Source organism: Eretmochelys imbricata, chromosome 1, assembly GCF_965152235.1.
Source record: "Eretmochelys imbricata isolate rEreImb1 chromosome 1, rEreImb1.hap1, whole genome shotgun sequence".
Classification (NCBI taxonomy): Eukaryota; Metazoa; Chordata; order Testudines; family Cheloniidae; genus Eretmochelys; species Eretmochelys imbricata.
The window spans coordinates 308933993-308948646 of NC_135572.1; the positions used below are offsets into that span (position 1 = coordinate 308933993).

The following is a 14654-nucleotide window of genomic DNA, read 5'->3' on the forward strand; positions in this document are numbered from 1 at the left end:
GATTGCATGCCTCTTCATGCCTTTGGATTAGGAAAATCTGTTTAGGCTTCCAGACCTTTCAATTGCTATCAGAGCTCCCTGAACTTGAGAATAATTAAATTAGTTTTTTTCATATTAACATGTGGAAGCCTTTTCAATCAGCCATTTTTTAACTTCGGTATTTGCCTGTCCTCACTGGTGCATGTCCTCATCAGTGAACACACTCAACACCTCGGAAGCAAATTTCCAAATTAGGAGGAAAAAAATCTAGGTAATAATTGTCATAATTATTCATTCTGTTATAAACATGATTAACTTCAAAGCACGCCAATGATAAGTTTATAATAAAAACCTGACTCAGAAAAGAGTGTTAAAATGTTCTACTTATTACATGCAAATGAATTTACTTTTAGAACTTGAATAAACTCCTTTTAATAAAAAAGGATCATGACTCATGCCACGTCCATAATGACAAGCAGTTGTTTGCCACATTGTAGCAAAGTATTTGTAGCCCACTTTTGATTTTATTTTTCTGACAAAACTATTACAGACACTCTTTCTAAAAAGAAAAAGTTACCAGGTCTTGGAGCATAATTTTAAAACAGTCCATTATATAAATAGCTATATGTTGTTTATCTTCAGCTTTATAATATGTGCATTTGATATTATGTAGTGCTTCAGCTCCAGCACCAGCTAGTGATTGTGCACTTTTAGTAATGTATAAGACAGACCTATGCATTTTTCATTAGTGAAATGTTTTTAAAATAGCTTCACCTCTTCTAAAGCAAACTACTTGTCTGTTAGGCTCAACCCTTTCCCTAACACACCATCCCACCTACCACCAATTTACTGAAGTCTGTAGGAGATAAATCCCAACAGATCTATCAGGGCAGGGCTCTTCTTCTATGTGCAGAGTAATCTAATTAAAACCTTGATTACCCAGTCACAATCCGAGAAATCCATAAACAAGTCGTCTAAAAAAGTGTTATAGTTGAAAGTGTGTTTCAAAAAAATTACACCGTTACAAATATTTCACGCTTTAAAATTAAGTGTGGAAATTAACTACTTGGGATGCTGTCAGTTCTCCACCACTACTCCATCCAGTTTACACCAACCTTAATTTTGTTCCTTAATATCTGCAAACAATACATGAAACTACCAAAATAAACTATGAGATTGTAAAATTCCACTTCATATTCAAGGTATCCATTTCCAATGTACTTCAGAATTAACATAGTGTAATTAGTTGCTACACAGTATAATTAGAAATTGACAAATATTAACTTAAAAAGGCTACAACACCATAGAGGATGTTTTTTATAGTATCCAAAAATGGATCAGTCCAATGTTATTCTTAAAAGTATTCATCTATTTTACCAATACATCAAACTATGAGTAAATGTATATCACTCTGAAATTACTTAATATACACTGTATACTTAATATACTATATTCCTTTTGAAACCCTTTCTTCATATTTAACAAACAATGCAGAAAATCAATGACACACAGCCAACAGGTATATTAATTACCATTAGTTCAACTGTACACGGCTTAAAGGGAGCCATAAAATCCCCTACAAATGTACTAAAATAAATTCTCTTTAAGTTTTGATTAAGTCTTATGTCTCAAGATCTTTCATACCTAGGAGCAACTGCTGCATCCAGTTAGAAAGTGCAGTCGTTTCCTTTCCCACTGGCATAAAGCTCTTATTTTTAACCCTGTGGGGCTATGAGATATTAGACCTTTAAACTGTGACACTTATGCACAGAACATGTCACTCATCCAGGACTGAATATTACCCATCCTAGCATTCTTCAAGCACGATGCATATGATTTACAATCCCTCAAGTACAGTAAGGCATAAAATTTATCTAAGTATTATGAAAGCATTTTTGGTGTTCTACAGTTAAGGTTGAGTTGAGTTTTGCACTTAACACAGGGATCCTACCACTTTGCTAGGTATAAAGAATAATCCCTATCCAAAATGGTAGCATTACAGTCTTTTAAATTATCGTTTTTTCCTTTTTGTATTCATAAGTGAAAGTTTCTCCTTTAGTATGGGCTTAGATGTGTGTTCCACTACAGAGAAAGCCACCTTTCCTTTTTCAAAGTGGCTATTTCCTATTGTTCTCAATGGGACTGAGGTCACACTTGCTCTTAATAAAGATGACTGCTGATTTCACTCTCACTGGAAATAACAGAAGACAGTGGCCTTTTTGAATAAGAGCATCTTGTATGAGGGCACCAACCTCTGCTGACATAAACATTCAGTTATGAAAAATTACCAAAAATATATTTGATCCCAAATATTTCATTTATAAAACTGTCTTACCAGACCTATTCAACAGCGGAGGTATGACGGAGGATACTGGTATATGCACAGGAGAATGTGGGGTAAAAAACAGATGGAGAATCTAAATGGTGTGTAGGATACAGAACATAGGTGCTGGGGAACAGGACAGAGGAGGAAACAACTGTGTGCAGAGGGGAATGTGGAGGCAGGAGATTGGAGGATAATGGGGAATGCATTCCAGCTGCTTTAGGCAGCACTAGTAATGAAAAAAACAGCCTGAAAACCAAGCTTAGCTGGCCAGTATGCTCTTGCTGCTCCACAGTAACATATAACATCCTGACCATACCAGTGAATACGGCCATAAAATTAAAAAATGTAAGATCACTGCTCCATATTCATATCATTAAAGATATCACATGGTAACAATCTCTTTGGATATTTTGTTTACTATTCATGTATGATGTTATTAAATAAAAAGCCAAGGAAATTCCCAGAGAAAAGCTACATTCAGATTGAGAGTGAATAAATTAGGGTGAAATACATTATTTGGATGCAGCAATTATCTCAGAATCACCTATAATAAAACCAGGAAATTTACACAAAGATAAATCTTAAAAAATCTATTTATTTTTATAATGTATTAAAAACATTATGATTAATTTCCATTCATTCCCAAGTTTATTTAATGTAATTTATCTTATGTAAAATTAAATTGGAAATAAAATGTAAAATAACAATCCATTAATCAATTCTATAGGTAGTAAATGCTAACAGAATACAATTCTAACATTCATTTTAATGCTAATCTAAGATCACTGCTACATAAATTTACAGCTAATTAATTTTAAATCATGGGATACTGTTATCCCCTTTGGACTTGGCTTGTACATGGAATCCTTTCTTCAAACCGAATTATTATTATTTAAACAACACTTACCACAGAGGTACTGCTAACAAAATCAGTACTCACCTCAGTACAAGATAATTCTATTCATTTCAGGAAATAAAGCAAACTGAATTAAGTGACATATTAGTTTAAGGGATCAAAAGAAATCAACTATATGTCCTTTCACAGGAGATTTGTGAAGCTTGACTCATTAAAAATCCAAACACCAAGAGTGCCAGTGCAGAGACTCCACAAACAGCTGTGATTTAGCATCAATCCATGCAGCCTAATCACGAAGCACAAATTCTACATTTAAGGCAGCTCCATTAGCACGGAGCTCAGTTGCTGGCCTCGGTCTGTCCACTTCTTTCTTCCACTTATGTAACATTTCTTTCCCCTAACCTTTGACCTTACTTGAAAGGACAGTTCCAATATCACTAGCTAGATGCCTCTGAAAAGGTTAAGGAAGCACACTATTGAAAGTTTATGATCCAAAACCTGGCCCTGGTTCACTCATGGCATGGAACATTTCTGGGCTCACGGATATAGGATATAATGTAGCTCCTGAGTTGGTGAATCATAGAAACAGAGGATTGGAAGAGACCTCAGGAGGTCATCTAGTCCGTTCTTCCTCTGCTGAGGCAGGACCAAATATACCTAGACCATCCCTGACGCATTCTTGTCTAACTAGTCCTTAAAAACCTCCAAGGATGGGAATTCCACAACATTCTTAGATAACATGTAGCAGTGCTTAACTATCTTTACAGTTAGAAAGTTTTTCCTAATCTCTAACAAATTTGCCTTGCTGCAAACTAAGCCAATTATTTCTCGTTGGGTATGGCAGCTTCTTGTCCACACTAATGCACAGTCCACTGCCACTGAGTACACCAGGGTGATGTCCGTAGCACTGGAGCAACTGATCCCCAAATTGTTCCTACTAACTTATGAATAATGTTGACACAAAAGTCTTAGCTTTAGAAGCTACTTTCTTGAGATCGTCATGAAAGGTCAGTGTTCAATCAAGAATGACACCGAGATATGTTGGCTTTGGATCATAATGCACAGTTCCACCACAAGACTCGACAGACAATTTTGTGTGATTCTGTTGTAAGGTGGAAAGTAGAAACTACTCATTTGCCTGGATTTAGTCTCAGCTGCCACTTTTGGAAGTACTCCTCCATGGTCTTAAGGTCAGAGGCAAAGTCACTTCAAGTTCTTTCAAGCTATGGGCCTGAGTTGTGCTTGCCAAATCATCAGCATTCGCACATTTCTACACTACTGTTTCAGACATATCACTCATGTATACACTGAAGAGAATCAGAGCAAGTATAGAACCTTGTGGTAGCCCATTATTCAAAGTGTGTGGCTTGCTGGTTTGACCTCCAAGATATATGCGCATCCTTCGGCCACTAAGCATGGTGTTCAGCAGCCTTAGAATCCACACACACAGGATCACTTTGGCCAGTTTCAGCAACAGACCATTCTTCCAGTCTGTGTCATGTGTCAATGACAGATCAAGGAAAGCAGTACTGATCCTGAGTTTTTTTGGAATCCAGCTTCAATGTTTGTAGTGAGGGCCAGCACCTGATTGCAGCAATTTCTGTGCACTTGAATATCAGCTTGCTCCTTGGTAGGCTGGCATCCACAGTTGGCCCAATTTGGTTCAGAATCATATGCTCATCACGTTGTGGGAGGGAGACTGGCCTATAACTAGAAGGGTGGTCTGCAGGTTCTCCAGGCTTTAAGAGTGCAATGACCTTGACCTCTCTCCACATGTGAGGGGTTTGACTGGTCTCTAAGATGTTAGTGAAAAGCTGCATCACCCATTTCCATGCCAGTGGACCCAGATTATATAGGAACTTGGGATAGATACCATCTTTTTCCACTGCATTTCCCAATTTCATGGCTGCAATGGTTGCACTGATCTACTTACTTGTGAAGAGTCCAGACCAGTGGGATGGTAGAGCACATTTGGGCATACAGGTGCTGACTTTCTGAAGTGACAGGGAGTGCTCGACCCCCGGATCTGCCGCAGCCACCCACCCCACTCCAACCATTCCCCCAAGGTCCTGCCTCTTACCTTCCAGTTCCGCCCTGTCCCCTGAGCACCGCGTCCTTGCTCCTCCTCCAGGCTCCTGCACACTGCAAAACAGCTGAGTGCGGTGGGTGAAAGGCGGGGGGGCACTGATTGGGAGGGCCTGCCGGCAGGCAGGAGATGCTAGGAGGAGGGGAGGTGCTGATAGGAGGCTGTTCGTGGGTGCTCAGCACCCACCATTTATTCCCCATGGGTGCTCAAGCCCCAGAGCACCCACAGAGCTGGTGCCTATGTTTAGACATCACCTGCGGGAGTTGATTCTGGACTTGTCTGAGATACTGCTTGTCCACTGGCTGTTTGGGTGTCCATAAAAGTTTAGCAGAGATGGGATTGACTGTCACCTGCAGCCTAGTGGCATATGTGGAATTTGCATCCCCGTGGTGTCTCAGTAAATTCCAGGCACATCTGCTCGAGTGTGAAGTTTAGATCTTCTACACATTCAAGCCACCATTTCTGCCTTGCTGCATCCAGTGATGCCAGAAGAGCTTTTCCAATTTCTGGGTCTCTTTACTTTTATTATTTGTGGAGGAGCTCTTGGCTCTCTGCAGTCCAACAAACAGTGTATAATGGCCTGTGTCCCTGGAGAATGTTCTTTTTTTCAGTGGATATTAGGAGCACAGTAAAATGGTCAAAAATCTTCACAATTGGGGGGATGCGGGAGATTATATTGCCTTCAGTAATAGTGAAAGTGGCCCAGTCTGCTCTTTTGAAGATCCAGTGTGGTGCCAGTTTTGAGTAGAGAACTAGAATTTGCATGCCAATATGGGTCAGTACTGGTCTGTACTGGCTGTTCGGGAAGTCATCAGGGATAACAGTTTAAAAGTATATAAAAGGTTGTTACAAGAAGGAGGGAAAAGAATTATTCGTCTTAACCTCTGAGGATAGGACAAGAAGCAATGAGCTTAAATTGTAGCAAAGGAGCTTTAGGTTGGACATTAGGAAAAACTTCTTAACTGTCAGGGTGGATAAGCACTGAAATAAATTGCCTAGGGAGGTTGTGGAATCTCCTTAGCCATGGTTCAGCTTCTAACCTACAATTAAAAGGATTTAAAATATGAAAATTGTTCTTTGAAATTACAGTTCATTTGATGGATTGGAAAAGGAAAAAGTAATCAGAAGGCTCTAGACCACTTACTGAAATTAACGTTATAGATGAGTTCACTTTTTATTATAAAGATTTCCTTCATAATCCCCTAAGTGTCTGATCAAACAAGCAGAAAACCCAAATCTCTCTACAACTATTTGTCTCTTCCCAATCTGAAATAACAAAGTGAAGGGGAAGGGGCATCTGTGACACAGACAATTTTAAGATGAACAGGTCATTAAGATGCAGAATTTGGATACGTAACTGTGACAGGATGCTGCCCTTCATCATGACTCTTTGTGGCCCTGCAGGTACACTGCACACAGCGGCCCCCTAGGTTCTTCTAATCAATTACTCACTTCCTTAATTGCTGAGTTCATGTCCACTCTACGTCCATATAAAGAGTCCTAGTTGGCTTCTTACCCCTGTTCAAGAAGTCCCTTCCTGGAGCTGGGGTTCTATTTTAAAGAGTCATTCTCTGCCGCTCATTAAGCCAGGAGTCCAGCCCTCCTCCTGGAACTTGGGTTATTTGGTAATTTAGGTCAGCTGTAAGGCCTCTGCCAGATTCTCCTCCAGCTGGCCCTTTTCGCCTAAATAATTATTTTGCCTTCAGGCTAGGAGAGCTCAGCAGCCAAACACTGTCTTGCTGGTGTCTGTCCTGCTATAAGAGAGGAGGAAACATACATTCTATGCTTCTCCCAGCTGATCCCCGACTGGTTGGATGAAAGGGGAGCCTTGTTCCTCCCACTCTGCAAGGCTCCTGGTCCTGGGCCTTGAAAGAAATAGTAACTGACTTTCTCCACAACACTACTTATTCCCAGGGACTTCTTCCTCTCTATCAATACTCCTTATTTCCTAGGTGTTTGCATATCAAAAACTCCTAAAACCTTTAAAGGCCATGCCAGGTGATAGGGGCTAAGCTGATATCTCGGTACCACTACCCTTAAGGGGGCAGATTACCACATCTCTCTCTCTCTCATACAGACACACACATACACACAGGCAACCTATATCGAAAAGAGGGGCTCAACCAAAATTAACACCAGCCCATGATCTCCAGCGGGGGGGGCTGGGAGGGTACTTCCTGCCTGGTTGCTGCAAGAAAGTCATTAAGTTCTTAGTAATGTTCTTAACTTCTTCACAAAAATACGAGGAAATTAAGCTTTTTTTCTTCTTCTCTTATTACAAGCACTCATCTGGTGAACTGTACTCTTTAGCGCATTGTAATTCACAATATTCAGGGCCTTCAGACCATGTCCCTAGAGCCAGTTCTAATGTACCCAGCAAAATTGGGGCTTCATCCTGCTTAAACTTTGTAAAGGCTATCTCCTGATCTTTTGGAGACAAGCCCCCCATTATGCACAAAGACTCTTACCCCTCTCAATTAAGGATATTATCTATGTTCAAGCTCCTTTCAGAGTCCCAAACAGATTAAAAATTGTGCTGTTTTAGCTACAGCCCTTAGAAGTTCACTCAGCAAAGCCACTGTTGTTCCTTTTGTATGCACAGTAGTCTGTGATATGTTTGGTACAAATGGGGACGCTCATCTTCCTTTTTCTTTGGGACAGATCCTTTCATTTCCATCATACTCTAATTGGGACTGACAATATCTTCCAACTCTCAGTAAGGGCTTTGTTGTTCTTCTCTCTTCCACATTCTAACTCTTAGTGATCCAGTTTTTTCTGCCCAGCTCACTCTGCCAGGCTTCTGGTCCCAGGCCCTTAAAGAAACAGGAAGTGACTGTCTCCAAAACATGTCTTATGCCCAAAAACATATCCTCTCCACCAATACCTCTTATTTCCTTTGCATATAAAACCTCTCAAACTTTTAAAGGGCCATGCCAAGAGACTGTGTGTGTTGGGTTGGGGGACCATTAGACCAAGTGGAGTAGAGAGGGAGCTGACCCTTATCCCATCACAGTAACTTACACACATTGAAAACAGTTCATGACTCTTTTACAATGAAGAGATCCATGAGATCTGATCCACTCATTTAAATGTATTTTAGGTAGCCATTGCAGGTACAAATAGGAACTGTAGTGATTTTGCAGCCTTGTAGGACTCATTTTTTATACAAAAGACAGAACTCTATCTGGAAACCTATGTCCCCGCGGTTCGAATCTATACTATCTTTCAGGTCATGGGAGTTTTTCCCTGGATGGATATATGTAGGAGTTAGTCTGCATACTGGAATTTAAAGACCAGGGGTCAGACATACTAGTGCAGTGTTGCTGCTTTGCACTGCACCCCTGATATATCTGGCCCAGGATGATCACTCCAATCTGGTGACATAAAGGTTCCTATGGAGGCCACCTCCCTGCTGCCAGTGTAGGAGGGAAGAATGAGACAGCTGTATGTTATGGTGATTCCCAGCTCTGGTTTCAGCACGTTGGGGCCATTACCAGACAGAGTAAGTTGGAGCAATCTTCAGAATGCTCTTACCTATATTGTGGGACCAGCCCTGCACATCCGTATCAGGAGAATGTAAAAGTGAGCTTTACGACATCATTGTACCTTTTTAATCATCCACTCAAGCCCAAAGATTTGGCCCATAATATTATAAGATATAAGGTAGTGTTGAAAAGTATTTGAAAACATTGTAACCCAACTCTGTGCTGAGGAAATTATGCTAAATATTGTTTTCCAAATGGTACTTTTTCCAGTTAACCTACTTGTATAACTTATACCCTAAAAAGCCCATGACCCAAAAATATAGGCTTGGACCAAACAGTACCCTGACTGACCCAGCATTTGGCACATTACCCAAATTAATAATTGGGATATTTGCCACTAATTACAATGACATTCTCTAGTTTTCAAGATCTAGTTTTTTTAGATCTTTTTTCGCTTAATTCTAGATGACTTGAACTGCTTAATATTATAGCATTGTACTAGTAAAAATAACTTCAAAAATAACCATTGTCTTATGTTTGATTAGCTGTATTATTGTTTTAAAAGAACTGCTGTTTGTATTGTAATGCTAGCTAAGGATGTGAGGAGGAGCAACTATTATCAGGAGCTATATTGAGGTCTGAGGATCAGATGGGACTAGGATTTGGTTTCGGCGTTTACTACTGCTGCATTTCCTGGGTGAGTTGTACTTTTGATTGACCACTGAGTCAGTTGCTCTGTCGGCACCCTTTCCTAGTGACAGACCTGTGCTTCTCTCAGGGTGATATCCCACAATTCACTCCACTGTTAGACTAGCACTCCTGTCCACCTACCACAAACCCTTAGCAGGTCCAAGTGGGTTTTGGCTCCCGCTGTGGACTTTCCTCCAGGAGATGTGAACAGTGTGAAAAGTAGTGACAGATAACAGCTTGTTCAAAATGAAGTATTGTTTATTTATCCTTAGGAACACAACAGGGAAGGAAGATTTAAAACAACAGGTTTACATGCCTATTATCTTACCTAAACTTCAGTCTTTCCTTGCAACTTTAGATAGCTTGCCATTGTTTCGACCACTCCCCCAGTATTAGTGCTGGAAAAGAGAAACTATACCCCTGTAGCCTCTGCTCCTCAGTTTTATCCTCAGCTTTTTCCACCCGGAAACAGGCAGTATTATATCCACTTCAAAGTCCCTGTATTTGTTCTGGGACACCTGAACCTAGTCAATCTGGTTTAATGCATCTCTCCAGGGAAGTCGGAGGAGGTAAACTGTCAATAGTGGTTTTGCTGTATTGTCCATTTGAACTCTGGCAGTTGAATTAGTCCTTGCCTCATTCCTGGGTGTATGTGGAGAACTCCCTAGAACAATGATGTTCCATAGAGGAAACCATACAATAAATGGTTAAATACAGACGCACAAAACATTCATAAAAATAACACAGGTAACTCCCACTTTCTTCACAGAGGGACCAAAATCTTGTATATCATTCTAATTAATTTTACCCCAAAATGGTGGAAATGTCAGAAGGTTTGCAGGATTTCATCTGCATCCAAACTGGAACCAGAAAATAAGTTCTTTACAGTTATGATAATACACTTAAACCAAAATTATAAACGGCAAGCAGTTCAGATTCAAAATTGAACTATTCTTTCATTCCACCCCTAAATTTGAACTACTTTAGCATTTTAGAATGGAGGTTGTGATTTTGGCTTCTTATAGCTTAACATATATATTTTCTTTTTATTCTGAAGGTGAATTATTTAAAGTTTTCAATAACTCTAATCATTTCCTCTATAGTTTACCAGAGTGTGCCAGCTTACTTTAAGATAAAACGACAGGAGTAGTTTAGGAGTTGCTCACGGGTGGGTAAATCATGGTGAAAATGTACATAATTATGTTCTTTAAAAAAAGCAAAAAAGAAATCCTTCTCCTCCTCTAACCCCCTTAAAAATATGTAGCAGAAAAATATTTAATACAGCTGACATTTCCGACTTCCTGTAGTCATGGTTACTAAACAGAAATTGATGCTGGAGTTATAGATTAATGAAAGATCTTCGCAACTAGGATCACAATTAAAAGATGCTAGGAATACAAATAAAGTTAAACTACCATTACGTTTCATTGGGGAGTTCTTAAAACATTAAAAATAGCTGAAAATGTTAATAGTGATTTCTGTTTTCAGATATAATCTAATTCTACACAGAACAAACAGAATACAACTCTCCCTTCCTTGCAGTGATCTACAGGCTTCTGAGGAAGTAAAGCCTATAAAATGTTTGGTTTTCTCCAGCAAGAGAAATGTCTATGTTTCGCTTTGTTGTTAATGTGATTATGTCATAGGACTGTATCAACTCAATTAGGTGGCTAATTTAGTTTATGAAAGTTATATTTTTCCTTTACTAATTAGTTTGTGCAGTTGGGAAAAGGTCACAGAACTTGATTTGGAAGGTTGGATGTTTAATTTCTGAGGTTGCTTTCTCCTAGTTATGTTTCTAGTTTTTCTCAGAATGATACAGGTAAATAAATTTCAGCAATTGATTTTATTCATAGAGTCAGATATAAGTTATAGAAAGAAGGGACCTAACAGGTCCCCTATTCTGTTGTCTACCTGTGCAAAATCTTTCCTTACAGTGCATTTTTTAGATCTTTTTTCCACTGCAGTTTTTAAACAAAGCAAAGCAGAAGTGATACATACTCAACAGATTTATGGTACAAAAAAAGTTAACAATAAAATAATCAGATTAGCTCTTATACCACATTCTTCATCTGTAGATCTCAAAGCTCTTTACAAAGAAAGGCATTACAGCTGGTTAAATATTTTCCAACAGAACAGATTTCCATCAGAAAATGCTGATTCGATAGAAGTCAGGAAGGCCAGCCTGTTTGCTTCCTTCTTTGGTTTCCTGCCACCTCGCCCACCAGCCAGTTGCCCAGCTACCAGGCTGCATTGGCTCTCAGTCCGCCCACCTGGCTAGGAGGATCCCAGGCTTCCTAGTTTCCTGGGCTACTCAGCTCCCCAGCCAGCTTTTGATCCCCACTCAAAAAAATTTTTAAATTCTGTTTCTGTTCTCCTGAAATGGAAGTTTTTCTAAAATTTCACAGAAAATTTTGCATTCCCAGCTTTTTTTCCTATTCAGAATTTTAAAAAAAATCAGTAACTTGACCAAGACCACACAGCAGTTGAATGGTAGAGCTGTGAACAGAACCTAGATCTCTTGACTCCAAGTCCAAAAGACTTGTATAAGTTGTATAAGGAGGGAATATATGTAACAAGATCCAATTAGAAATTGGATACCACTATGCCCAGTCTACACTTTAAAATCATCCATGACCCTGTAAAATCACATTAGTCCCCCAACATGGTTAAAACTCTTTTATCTTACAGTGGAGTCAGAACAAAACCTTATTGTAACTATGTCACTGAACTGTATTAAAGCCTTAGACTATTTTCAAATAAACGAAAACAGGAGGGAAAAATCTTTTTTTCTAAAATTCCATACAGCCAATATTAAAGCAATAAAATAATATAATTTGGTATTTCAATATCCTAATGCCTCACCCACACTGCAGTTTATCATTGCTTCCAGAATTTGGAATATATCATTGGTTAAAATCAACCAAGGTGAAAATCCTGACAGTGGCAGAAGAGATATTTCTTGAATATTTTCACAGCATTTGGTTGTTCGCTTTTCAGACTCTTTGTGTGTTCTCTGCGGCAATTCTTACATAATGCAAGATCCTTTTCATCTGCCAGTATCATGTGCTTTACTAAACATTAGCTTGTTCGAAAATTAACAATTATCAACTAAAGGCACAGAAATTGAGACAATTTCAATTTTCAATAGGTGATCACAACAAGAATGTGAATTAACAATCAAACTGGGATTTAATTATTTCCTTTGCATGGCTGACACTATCACATCCATAAACTAATTAATTTCAGGCATCTAAAAAAGCACTGATGAGACCCACCATTACAGCAAAATGTTTTGGTTGTGCTTCATTTAGAATCAAACATAGACTGAAGTGTATTTTCAACTTGCACAGGATCGTTTTATGTCTGGATACCAGAGGCATATTCTGTGGTCCACTGCTCTCCAATAAACAACTGTTTGAATATGCCTTGTGTTACAAATAACATTAGATTTGCCTTCTGGAATTTACAGGACATTAGTTCCTAATGATCAAATTTAACACTTTGGCAAAATATGGAATACACAAAGATTTTTTTTTATTTTTTTATATATATAAATAAAATAATATGTGAAACTTTGTTTGTAAAGCTTTAACTTCGTTGAACACTTCTGAAGTGTCACAAAATGTGCCAAAAGAAGATAGATCTATGAGGGTTTCTTTGTTGTTTCAAATATTAATCTTTTGTAAATGAATTTCATTTTTCATCCAAGATACTGAAAAAATGGCTTTGGAGACACTCTGGCAGTGCAAGGAGACTTAAAATGGGCTTAAATTACATTTACACTCGCTTTGAGGCCTTTTCGTGTAAATAAAGATCAGACCCAGAAGCCTCCTATTTAACCAAAACAACACAAGACAGACAAAGCTTACTTATGATTCCTCACAAATGTGCTTTAACCCCAACTTGAAGGAATTCACTCCAAGATTCAGAAAGTAGTGCACTTTCCATGTCCATTCAAGTCAGAGTTGAGATCAAGACATTTTACACAGGTATGTTCCCACTACTACTGACCTGAGCTAAAGGCTCCATATACCCCGTTAATAGTCTCCTGAGCCATCTGGTTCCCCAAAACTGAGTTCTCACTTTATTATCTGTGCTACCAGATGCTATAGCTATGCATAGTGGGATAGGTAAGAGTTAGCCTCAACTTTCAGTTTAATGAATCCTGGACTTTTAAGATGCACTATTTCAATATTAGATTTTGATAGTTAATGATACATAATATATAAAGAAAAACAGATTAAGGGTGAATCGTATATAAAAACACAAAAAAATGGATACTCTACTTTACCAAGAATAATTATTTTGAATTATTCATCCTGGGTGAAATTAAGTGCAGGAAGCATGATTTTTGGAGGTGAGAGCTGAGCCTCTAAATTGGGACAAAGATACGGAGCTGCAACACAGTACACTCTGAGACAATACTCCAGCCTATAGGCTGAACGGTGTTCACATCCCATCTGTGACACTTGCAGGGGATATTAGGGCTATTGGATCTGCATAAGCACAAATGGCCCACCCCATCAGCATCCTATTAAGTACTCTGGCAAACCACTTCCCTTTTCTTTCTGCAGCATGCAGCACCTGTGCTGGCTCACCCTTGTTCCATGCACTCAAGTTGCATCAAGAGCCTTGTGTGGCTCATCCACACCAGTGTGAATGTCAGTTTTAAATTACCATTCTGTTGATCTAAAATAAAACTAAAAAAGTAATTAAGTCATTTAAATTAATTGATTAACCTTTTGAAAACATTTTTAAGACAAGTAATTAAACATACAATTTAAGAAAATGGTTGATATTATTCTAGACTGTATCCCATCAAGTAAATGTCAAGGAGGGAAATATATATTCCCCCCCTTCAATGTACTGCAGTATACTCCTGATACACACACACACATACACAAACACACACACAGAGCATTCATTGAGATAATGTTGTTCTCCACTTCTACCATGCTTCCAGATAAAACTTACGCCATCATGACACTTGTACATTTTGAGTTTTTAAAAAGGTTCTTCAGCTCCACACCTTAAGGTGAATGACTGCTAGTCACCTAGGATAGATGTACACTAAAGCCTATTAAATAGGTGCATCAGCAATGTGTTATCTTTTGATAAATCTTTCAATATTGTGTTAAACTTTCAGCTACATATTTTAAGTGAATGAAGAGTGACAAGTCCATCTCAGTTTTATCAGTGTTGCATCACACATCCATTACACATCACTTC

The 14654-nt window shown here is 38.7% G+C and overlaps 1 protein-coding gene across 5 annotated transcripts in view; it reads right to left on the reverse strand.

Moving 5' to 3' along the window:
• Positions 1-14654, reverse strand: part of IMMP2L (inner mitochondrial membrane peptidase subunit 2) — an 837008-nt gene that overhangs the window by 619331 nt on the left and 203023 nt on the right. The window lies entirely within an intron of this gene.